At 44.6% G+C, this 12243-nt stretch overlaps 1 pseudogene; it reads left to right on the plus strand.

The window, feature by feature from the left end:
* The window catches only part of LOC103349853 (ankyrin repeat domain-containing protein 35-like), a 66668-nt pseudogene that overhangs the window by 52700 nt on the left and 1725 nt on the right, over positions 1 to 12243 (plus strand).

The following is a 12243-nucleotide window of genomic DNA, read 5'->3' on the forward strand; positions in this document are numbered from 1 at the left end:
CCTTCCCAGACCACAATCAAATGACTGTATGACATTCAGTTTTTAAAGTTAAAACTGGGGCCATCGCTGTGGCGCAGCGGGTTAATGCCCTGGCCTGAAGCGCTGGCATCCCATATGGGCTCTGGTTCAAGGCCCGGCTGCTCCACTTCCTATCCAGCTCTCTGCTATGACCTGGGATAGTAGTAGAGGATGGCCCAGGTGCTTGGGCCCCTGCATCCACGTGAGAGACCCGGAGGAAGTTTCTGGCTCCTGGTTTAGGATTGGTCCAGCTCCAGCTGTTGAGGCCATCTGGGGAGTGAACCAGCGGATGGAAGACCTCTCTCTCTCTCACTCAGCCTCTCCTCTTTCTGTGTAGCTCTAACTTTCAAATAAATAAATCTTAAAAAAAATAGATTCAAAAGCTGGGGTGGGCATTTGGTGCAGTAGTTAGCACCTGCATCTCATATCAGATTGCCAGGGTCAGAGTCCCAGTTGTGCACCCTGGGAAGCTGCAGATGGTGGTCCAAGTGGTTGGGTCTCTATCACCCATGTAGGAGACTTGGATGGAGTTCCTAGATTCTGGCTTCAGCGTGACACAGCCCTAGCCTGACACAGCTCTTGCCCAAGGTGGGCATTTTGGGAGTAAACAGCTGGGTGGAAGATTCTCTCTCTCTCTTTCAAAACAAACAAGCAACTATTAAAATAAACATATCATTATGAAATTGCACAAGAATGGAGACAAAGGAAAGATTCAACAAGCTTCCAGAGAGTGGGAAAAATAAATATGAGAAAGAAGTGATAGATCAAAAAATAAAAATATGGGGCTGCCGCTGTGGCGTGGTAAGCTGAGCCTCCGCCTGTGATGGTGGCATCCTATATGGGTGCTGTTTCCTGTCCTGGATACTCCTCTTCTGATCCAGCTCTCTACTAATGGCCTGGGAAAGCAGTGAAAGATGGCCCACGTCTTGGGCCCTCATACCCACGGAAGAAGCTCCTGGTTCCTGGCTTCAGATTGGCCCAGCTCCGGCTGTTGTGGCCATTTGGGGAATGAACCAGCAGATGTAAGACCTTTCTCTCTGTCTCTCCCTCTCTCTGTACTTCTGACTCTCAACTCAATAAATAAAATCTTTTAAAAAGAAAAAATAAAAATATAGCAGACAATAGCATCACTGGTGACTAGCAGATACTGCTTATTTTTTTAAACATTTATTTATTTATTTGAAAGTCAGAGTTACACAAGAGAGGAGAGGCAGGGAGAGAGAGAAAGAGAGGTCTTCCATCTGGTGGTTCACTCCCCAGATGGCTGCAACAGCAGGAGCTGCGCTGATCCGAAGCCAGGAGCCAGGAGCTTCTTCCATGTCTCTGACACGGGTGCAGGGGCCCAAGGACTTGGGCCATCTTGTATTGCTTTCCCAGGCCATAGCAGAGCGCTGGATCAGAAGTGGAGCAGCTGGGTCTTGAACCGGCGTCCATATGGGATGCCGGTGCTTCAGGCCAGGGAATTAACCCACTGCACCACAGTGCCAGCCCTGATACTGCTTGTTTCTAAACCTAGAATTTTTTATTCATACTACCAATCAAAGATTAGAGTAGACTAGTCTCAAAAATTTTACCTTCTCAGGATGCTACTTGGGTAGAATGAACGATTATAGCTAGAAAGAAGAAGATGTACGTCCAGAAACAGAAATACAAAGTATTAGAAAAGGAAAAATCACCAAGATGATGGTAAAGTGGTAACAGTATAATAGGTTGGAGTGGTGGGTGGGGCTGGGGCAGAGGAGACCCTTCAAGGAGAAGGTATAAAGTTTCAATAAGAGATGTCACTGGGGCCAGCATTGTGGTGTAGCAGGTAAAACCGCCATCTGCTGTGCTGGTATTTCCATATGCATGCTGGTTCAAGTCCCAGCTGCTCCACTTCTGATCCAGATCTCTGCTATGTCCTGGGAAAGCAGTGGAAGATGCCCCAAGCCCTTGGGCCCCTGCACCTGCGTGGGAGACTGGGAAGAAGCTCCTGGCTCCTGGCTTTGGAACCGCCTAACTCCTGCTGTTGCAGCCATTTGGGGAGTAAGCCAGCGAATGGAAGACCTCTCTCTTTCTCTCTCTGCCTTTGCTTCTCTGTAACTTTGCCTTTCAAATAAATAAATCTTTAAAGGGGTGGGGGGATAGAGAGAGAGAGAATGTCACTAACATAAGATTGACAGGTGCTTGAATGTACTGAGAAATACTGACACAATCCAGCAATATTTGTGGTAGAATTCCTGAAAAAATTAAGCAAATGAAATGCCAGGAAAGACAACTTGTTCAGTAGAGGTGGGAAAGACATCCTACCTATTACACTGGAGGAATCAATAAAGGAAAGCATTCACTGAGCTGTAACAATATAAACATTGATCCAACCAAAATTGTAGTTATTTATAGCTGACAGAAGATCATGAAGTGTGTGATGGGATCTAGAAAGAGAATTCGATTTTCAGAGTCTGTGAGAACAACACCTAAAATTTAAAACTCAAGTAGCAGAAATAAACAAATGCTGCTCAGAAGTAAGGATACAAATTCAAAGGATTAGTTTAAAAAGTGGAACATGGCTGGCCAGGAGGATCAGGAAATAGAAGAGAGACAGAATCTAAAATTAGAGGAGAACATACGATTAGACTGACAGCGAAGAAAGGATATATAGGACTAGATGACAGTGATGTAAAATTAATCTATAGGACTGGGCAGTTGGTTGGATAAAGAAAGAGTAGTAAAATGAAGACAGGGGTTTTAACCATGGTTGCTGATAATACAGCAAAATCACCACCAAAATAAGAAATTCAGAAAACGCGTGAGTTGTAGTTGGGGTAAAGGGAGATTCTTATTGTATTTTTTCTTCTTATTATTATTCTAATTGTCAGTAAACTAATATCAAGTCAACAACTAAATTTTTTGTAAATACATATGAGGAAATGTTGTATTTGAGATTCTGGAGGAACATTTGGGAGAAGGAATAAGACAAACAGTAAGAAATATTCTTTTTAAACTTCAGAAGGAAGTCAGGGTGATAAATACTTGCAAGTTATTTGACTGAAGGTGACTTTTTTTTTTTTTTTACAGGCAGAGTGGACAGTGAAAGACAGAAAGAAAGGTCTTCCTTTGCCATGGTTCACCATCCAATGGCCAACGCACACGCTGATCCAAAGCCAGGAGTCAGGTGCTTCTCCTGGTCTCCCATGCGGGTGCAGGGCCCAAGCACTTGGGCCCATCCTCCACTGTACTCCCGGGCCACAGCAGAGAGCTGGAATGGAAGAGAGGCAACCGGGACAGAATCCGGTGCCCCGACTGGGACTAGAACCCGGTGTGCCAGTGCCGCAGGGGGAGGATTAGCCCACTGAGCCGTGGCGCCTACCTGGCCTTGAAGGTGACTATTGAAATTGGGAGAGTGAATTATATGGTTTAAGAATAGGAAATAAAAATATTGATAATATAAAATGAAATACCCAACTGAACACAAGGTATATACAGACTACATTTGAAAACTAAGGGGCTGGCGCTGTGGTGTAGTGGGTAGAGCTGCTGCCTGCAATGCCAGCATTTTCACATGGGTGTGGATTCAAGTCCCAGCTCCTCCACTCTGATCCAGCTCTCTGCTATGGCCTGGGAAAGCAGTGGAAGATGACCCAAGTCCTTGGGCCCTGCACCCACATGGGAGACTTAGAAGAAGCTCCTGACTCCTGGCTTCGGATCGGCACAGCTCCGGCCATTATGTCTAATTGGGAAGTGAAACAGCAGATGGAAGACCTCTCTCTCTCTCTCTCTCTCTCTCTCTCTCTCTGCCTCTCCTTCACTCTCTGTGTAACTCTGACTTTCAAGTAAATAAATATTAAAAAAAGAAACCTAAAGTAGAAGCCATGTGAAAATGTCAACAGATTTCTCCAAATGGACCTTAGACACCATCAACAGAACCTGATAAGATCTTGGAGCCTGAGGCTGCTGCCTCGGCTCACTAGGCTAATCCTCCGCCTTGTGGCGCTGGCACACCGGGTTCTAGTCCCGGTCGGGGCGCCGGATTCTGTCCCCGGTTGCCCCTCTTCCAGGCCAGCTCTCTGCTGTGGCCAGGGAGTGCAGTGGAGGATGGCCCAAGTCCTTGGGCCCTGCACCCCATGGGAGACCAGGATAAGTACCTGGCTCCTGCCATTGGATCAGCGTGGTGCGCTGGCCGCGGCAGCCATTGGAGGGTGAACCAACGGCAAAGGGCAAAGGAAGACCTTTCTCTCTGTCTCTCTCTCTCACTGTCCACTCTGCCTGTCAAAAAAATTAAAAAAAAATTTATAAAAAAAAAAATCTTGAGCCTGAATGATCAAAGTTTGAGTCTTGAGTCTCAAACCATGTGACTTGGGGAAAGGTATTTGTCTTATCAGTAAACTCATAAGAATTTCATATAAATTAATTTACATATTGTATGCAAGGTGCCCAACACAATGTATATCACAAAATGGGTATTTGAATGTTCTCCTGCCTAGAGTTTACATACCTCCTTAGGATTGCTTATAGCCATGAACCTGTGACACGTAGGATACCACCTTCCCTTCCCTGGGCCAGTTTCTTTCCTACGATTCCTCAACTAGGTCATCATTGCTCTTAGAGTTCCTATGCAGCCAAACCTTTCCAATGAGTTCCTTTAATCTATTGATTACCAGTAGACTGGTCAAGTTTAAACCAATACTTAAGACTAATTAGTGATTCTTAAGGCTTTAAATGTTGAAGAGATGTGGTCCAGCCCAACCTACTCCACAGGACCAGAGTAGCTTCTAGTGATAGGTAATATGTTATGTATTACATGAAGTGTCACACAGGAAAGAATGAGTTGGTTAGATCCAGCAAGACATAGCACTATGGGAAAGGAAGCTTGGCACTGGAAGTACAGAATTTATTTGTGTTGGGTGACATTGGCCAATACATAAATCATCAGTTTCTTTCTCTTTAAAGTGAGTATAACGTAGTAGTGCTACTTTATCCATAGGGAATATGTTCCAAGACCCTCAGTGGATGCTTAAAACTGTGAATAGTAGCAAACTCTATGCATATTATGTTTTTCCTATACATGCATACCTATGATAAAGTTTAATATTTAAATTTGGTACAGTTAGAGATTAGAAACTAAGAATAATTATAGAACTTGTATACCACGATAAATATGTGAGTGTGATCTCTTTCTCTCTCAAAATACAGTGTACTCAGCCTTATTCCTGTGGTGATGTGAGATGATGCAATGCCTGTGTGATGTAATGAAGTGAAGTCAATGACATAAGCATCATGATGTAGCATTAGGCAGGATGCCACGACAGTCTATCAGATCCATTTTTGCAGGTAACTACTGAGTGGGTAGCATATAATTTAAAGTTATGAGTTATTTATTTAGGGAAGTCTACATTTGATATTCTCAGATCACGGTTGAGCATAGGTAACAACTTTCTCCAACAGTGAAACTCTGGATAGGGGAGGAAATTTTGCAATATTTCAGGACTACTATAAGGGCTAACTGAAAAAAACATATCAAATGTGCTCAACTCAGAGTCTGGCATATTGTTAGGACTAAATAAGTTTGTAGCTATTTTCTTTATTTCTCTCTGAATGGAAAAAAAGAAACCATCCTAGATCTGTGACTACAAAACTGATCTTCATGCGTTTGAAAGTAGAGTTTTCTCTGATACAAATCAGTCCTTTCCCATTCCTCTATAGTCAAAGAGGCGTGTGTCCATTGGCCTTGCTAGTTTTAATCTCCACTACATTTTTTTGTGTGTGTGAGGAAGGACTGAGAAAGGTAGTCTTGGTAAAATTCCAGACACTCTTGCATGCTTGGTAGATGTTCATTAATCTTCAGTAGAATCATTTTGGCAACAGACCTTGACTTATGTGACCTTTCTTCCTGGATGAATTATACTTGGATGATTCCTTATCTCAGCCAAGCCCTTTAGAACCTTCTTAGATGGTTGGCAAGATTCCGTGAACACTGCAGTTTCCTGAGAAGTTTGCAGTTGGCACCTTAAATGTGTTAGTGTTAAACAAGTAGAATTTGAGACATTATAGATCCAATTTTGGCAATGAGAGATATCCAATACCTGTTGTAAAGATGTAAAAGTTCTCTTCTGAGCTCTGTGGGTCCTCAGGAAGATAGATTTAGGAAATATCTCCTGCCTCCTGCCTCCAATCATTCACAAGGCCTGCAGTTATTCAGCATGGTCACTCTGCACGACAAGGTTATTGCTGGCAAAACAACTGATTCTTTCAAAAGATAAACAGCTCAAATTTAATGCTTGCGTAGCACTGGATTTACATTTGTTTTTCAGTTCCCTCTCACCTTTTCTCCTGCTGTTTATGAAAAGGTTTCTTATGTGATTTTATTCTCTATTTGAAATGAAGGCAGCAGGAGTTAGTCACAAACTTGAAATAAAAAGCTGATACTTCTAACCATACCTGGACCGCTTTCTATCTAAGATGATTAAACCCATGCAGTGACTGTGACTTTGGGTTCTTTATAAGGAATGACCACATAATTTTCTTATCATCTTTGCACCCCTATGACTACACTTTCTTATGTGTAGTGTTTATGTAACTTAAAAATCTACTGTGAAGATGATTCTCAAGAACTTCTTAATAATATTACTAATTTGTAATGGGGCATACTGTGATTATTGTTAATGCTGTTCCTTTCTTGGAACCCCACAGCACTTCTCACAGTGCATTGAAATTATCAGTTTACTTTTTGTTATCTCTCATCATATTTTAAAATTTTGTTAGTTATATCCCTAGAATCTAGAATTATGGCAGGTATAGAGTAAACTTTTCAATAACTATTATTGAATGAGTGAATCATGAGGTTATGGTTCACAAATAGTAGTAATATAGCCAGAAATTTACAGATTTAACCTGATGAAAATTAGTATTTTTCATATATGTTCTCCCCACCTCCAATATGCTCCTGGCTAATTCTAATTTATCCTTCAAATAAATGAGTGTTTCAAAGAAGCTTTCTTCTGTATTATCTCTTTTTTGGTAAGCTTTATGGGCGCAAAATCATGGTTGTTCTCATCTAAGATGCTATTCTCAGTATTTAGGGGTGTCTGGCATGTTGTAGCTCACTAAAACTGTTGAAATCATATTCTGTGCTCCGACTTCTCTTTTCTACTTCTGCTATCAAATTGTCCATGGGGGCTGGCACTGTGGCACAGCGGGTTAAAGCCCCAGCCTGCAGCGCTGGCATCCCATATGGGCACTAGTTCGAGTCCCAGCTGCTCCACTTCTGATCTAGCTCTCTGCTATGACTTGGGAAAGCAGCAGAAGATGACCCAAGTCCTTAGGCCCCTGCACCCATGTGGGAGGTCTGGATGAAGCTCCTGGCTGCTGGCTTCAAATCAGCTCAGCTCTGGCTGTTACAGTCATTTGGGGAGTGAGCCAGTGGAATTGAAGACCTCTCTCTCTCTCTGGCTCTACCTTTCTCTGTAACTCTCTTTCGAGTAAATAAAATAAGTCTTACAAAAAATTGTCCAGGCACTCATTGCATATCATTTAGACCATGGCCACCATCTTCTTGCTGGCCTTCTGAGAACCAGCTTCTGCTCACTACAATTGGTATTGGACATAGCTGCCAAAATAATTTTCACCAAGCTGTGCTCAGGCCATAAACTTCCTGGTCTCAAATCTCTTTCAAGTTATAACTATTTATTAAGTTGCAATCAGGGAATTTTAAATGTCACGCAAATTGCTTCCCATCTTCTTTTCAAATTTCATTTTCTATAAAAGTTCTTTGTACTATTGTCATGGTCTGAACATATGTGTCCTCTCCAAAATCATTATGTTGGAATTTGGTCCTCAGTGTGAGACAATTAAGAAGCGGGTCTTTAGGAATGGATAGGTCATGAGGGCATAGCCCTGATGAAAAGTGCCCTCAGGTAGACTGTTTTCCCCTTCCAGAGGCATCTGTGAAGGAAGCAGCCTTACCAGACAATCTCCTGGCACTGTGAATGTGAATTTCCCAGCCTCCAGAACAGTGAGCATACATTCTGGTGAGTATAAATTACCCAGTGTGAGTATTTTGTTATAGCAGCCTTTAAGGACTAAGAGCCAATTTTGCTTCACCTTTGAATGTGTTTGTACTCCTCTCCAGCTACTCTCAGTAGTTTCTTGTGTTTCCCTCAGTTACAAAGGTTCCAGTCTTGCAAGTGTGAAAAAGATCCAGAACAATTTTGTCGCTCCCCCTCTTCATGGAGGAGCAACACAGGACCCTGCGTTGTTCTTTTGTCTGCTCGGCCCTCCCCGGGTTTGCTGCTGGTTCTTCCCGGGTTGGCTACTGTCCCTTCCACCTCCGTGGAAGGGCGGTTCCCCCTGCCACTTTCCCCACTTCCGCGGGGGAGCGGCACACCGCTGGCCGGCTCTCTCGGGGGCTGCACAGGTGTTCCTTCAGATAGATGTTCCCTGTGCATGTTGTCTCTCTCCTCCTTTATAGTCCTCTTCCTCCAATCCCAACTCGGCTGCCCACACGCCGAGTACGCTGCTCTCCTTCAATCAGGAGCAGGTCCTACAGTTTATTGGTTGAACTGGAGGCAGCTGAGTAGAAGCTGTTTCCTCCTCTCCCAGCGCCATATTGTGGGAGAGCAGATGCATAGAATAAGTCTTAATTCCAGTAACTTAGTCCAGTCCGAGTTGCTCCCAGTTGCTCCCCACAGATCCCCCTTTCTTTTTATTTTTGGCGTTGATACACACCTGTCTTCGGTGCCCCACGGCACACACTCTGCTCTGCTTGCTAGAGTTGCCCACAGGTGCTTACAAGCCCTATCAATCAGGCAAACCAAATCCGGGTCCTCTCTTCGCCATGTTGTGAGGAGGTTTTTAGGCGCTGATGCGTGCCTGTGTTTGGTGCCCTGCAGCGCATGCTCTGCTATGCTAGAACTGCCTGCAGGTGCTTACAAGCCCTACCAATCAGGCAAACCAAATCTGAGCCTTCTCATTGCCGTATTGTGGGGAGACTTATTAGTGTTGATGACGTGCCTGTCTTCGGTGACCTGCAGCCGCCCACAGGTGCTTATCGTCTTACTAATCAGGCAGACCGAATCCAAGCTCTCTCATTGTGGGGAGGCCTTATTTTTCTCTATTTCTCTACCTCTGGGCATTCCTATTTCTCCTATTTTACTTCTATCTGCCAGCATTCCTATTTCTCTCATTTTACTTCTATACTTCTGTTTCTCTTATCCCTGCGGCATCCCAGCGCCCACCCCGAGGCTGCTTCTTGGCACCTCGCCCCGAGGCTGCTTCCCGGCTCTGAGCCGCTTCAGCCCACGCTTCTCTCATCTGCGCGGCTTCCCGGCGCCCGCCCTGCGGCGGGCTCCCAGCTCTGCGTGGCTTGGCTTCACGCACTCCGCGGTCTCCACGCCCTTCGCGCCCGCACCATGGCCTTCGCGCTAGCCCCACGTTTCCTACTCACACCCCGTGCGCTCTCCCCGTTTGTGCCCCGTGCGCTCTCTCTGCGCGCGGCGGCTTCCTTGAGTCACACAGCCCAGCTCACGTTTCCGCCACCGGCATTCAGTCCAAGTTCCCCAGGCTAACCTGGCGAATTCAACCTAGCTCACGTCTGCGCCCCCCAGTTTGGCTTCCCATCTTTTGCTCCCCGGGCTAATCTGACGGATTCCAAACTGGCGGCCCACGTCTCTGCCTCTGGTTCCAGATTTTCGCCCCTTGTACCCCGGGCTGACTTGAAGAATCCCAAGATAGCTTACGTCTCCGCTTCAGCCTGCCCCTGCGGCTTCATCCTCCCTAACATATTTTTCTCTACCCAGTATGTTTCCCTAAGTTTTCTTCCAACAATATTCCCCTCTCACTTCTCCTGGCTTCTCCCCACAGTCCGTATCCGAGTCTAAGTTTCTTCTAGGTTTCACTTTCACTTTCAACCTGCAGTCTGTATCTGAGTCTAAGTTTCTTCTTGCTTTCACTTTAAATCCTAACTTCTTTCCCACAGTCCGTATCCGAGTCTATGCCTAGGCTTTCAATAGCTTCTTCCGGCACCTTTTCCGTCCGGCTTTTCCCTAGGCTCTTTGCTAGTCTCTCTCTCTCCGGTATTTTCCCACTTCTTCCCGCTTCTTCCCTCCTAGGTTTCCTATCCGAGTCACGGCACCATTATGTCACTCCCCCTCTTCGTGGAAGAGCAACACAGGACCCTGCATTGTTCTTTTGTCTGCTTGGCCCTCCCCGGGTTTGCTGCTGGTTCTTCCCGGGTTGGCTACCATCCCTTCTACCTCCGTGGAAGGGCGTTTCCCCCTGCCACTTTCCCCACTTCCGCGGGGGAGCGGCATACCGCTGGCCGGCTCTCTCGGGGGCTGCACAGGTGTTCCTTCAGATAGATGTTCCCTGTGCATGTTGTCTCTCTCCTCCTTTATAGTCCTCTTCCACCAATCCCAACTCTGCTACCCACACGCCGAGTACGCTGCTCTCCTTCAATCAGGAGCAGGTCCTACAGTTTATTGGTTGAACTGGAGGCAGCTGAGTAGAAGCTGTTTCCTCCTCTCCCAGCGCCATATTGTGGGAGAGCAGATGCATAGAATAAGTCTTAATTCCAGTAACTTAGTCTAGTCCGAGTTGCTCCCAGTTGCTCCCCACAAATTTTAGTTCTATAAAAGAAATGTTCTCAATATAAAACAGCAAACTGCATCAGGAAATGAACAAAGGGGAGGGAAGTTAGTTAAAGTGATTGAATATTCTAAATAAACCTATAGAATAAGTACATTTAAACTGATTATAGAAATATAGGACTTCCTTGACTCCAGAAGGGAAGAGGGGGAGAAAGAGAAACTCCTATTGTGCTGTTTCACAAGTGCCTCGCTGATTCTTTGAGCTGGGATGGGGCTGGATGAAGGACTGAGTCTTGGAAGTTAGTGAGGGCATCTGGGGGAGGGAGTGGAGATAGGGAGGTACAGGCAAGGAAGGACAAACTCAATGTCAGAAGTAGCATCTATTTCTGCAAGAAGTGAAAGGGCCATAGTCTGGTGACAACTAATAGACATCTACCAGAAGCCTTTGCATGCTTGAAATATTGGGAGGGGCCGGCACTGTGGCACAGTGGGTTAAAGCCTGGCCTGAAGCTCTGGCATCCCATATAGATGCCAGTTCTAGTCCCGGCTGCTCCTCTTCCAGTCCAGCTCTCTGTTATGGCCTGGGAAAGCAGAAGAGGATGGCCCAAGTGCTTGGACTCCTGCACCTGCATGAGAGATCTGGAAGAAGCACCTGGCTCCTGGCTTCGGATTGGCCCAGCTCCGGCTGTTGTGGCCATGTGGGGAGTGAACCATCGGATGGAAGACCTCTCTCTCTGTCTCTACCTCTCTTTGTAACTCTGTCTTTCAAATAAATAAAATAAATCTTTTAAAAAAAAGAAATATTGGGAAATCTCTCAGTCATTAGAACTTGAATGTTATTCAAAATATATGCTGCTATCTGTTGGCTATCTATGAAATTTCTTGCCTTTCTGAGTATGCTAAAACAACTACTGCTTCTTAGAACTATAAAATGGAGAAATACACAATTCATTCACTAAAGACTCAGGGCACTGTTCATCTACAAAATCAACTATTCAGATTTTTTTCCCAATGGAAAGGAAGTTATTCTTAACAGAAGTTTTGAATTTTATGATAATACAAAAGAAGATACCATATTCAACTATAAAAAATTTCTGGAGTAACATTTTATAATTTGTTTGTCATGGACAAAGGAATGTCTAGTATTTGAGGTTTCTATGTCTTTAAAAACCTGTAGGGAATATTCATCAACCTATGAAGCCAATGTAAGTATCAGCTCAAGCTATCATTTATGACATTTCATTGACCAGCCCTGAAAAGATGTCTGGGTCTGGGGTGAAAATTATGAGGAATAATTTTCATATTCCTGTCAGAAGTAGTTGTGAAACATTCCTATAAAACAGATTTAGAACTTGCATAGAAAGCCTTTCAGTCAGTTAAAGATGGATATGAATTTCATCAAATTATTGTGGAATATTTAATAATTCAGGTGTCATGATGAATGTGGCAGAAATTTTTATTTGTGTAATTTTTGTATTTTATGAAGTTTCATGGAAAATAAAATCATACTTCAGTAGATTCATAATAGCACCAAGTGGTATGATCAGAAAGGATGAAGAGAAGAAAGGAGAGGCTGTCCAGTGGGGCTGGGGCTCTGTGGGCCCCTCGGACATGGGTAGAATGCCCTTCACAAGCAGGCTGCCAGCTGTGGCGGGGAAGCTTGTCT

Source organism: Oryctolagus cuniculus, chromosome 5 (assembly GCF_964237555.1).
Source record: "Oryctolagus cuniculus chromosome 5, mOryCun1.1, whole genome shotgun sequence".
Classification (NCBI taxonomy): Eukaryota; Metazoa; Chordata; class Mammalia; order Lagomorpha; family Leporidae; genus Oryctolagus; species Oryctolagus cuniculus.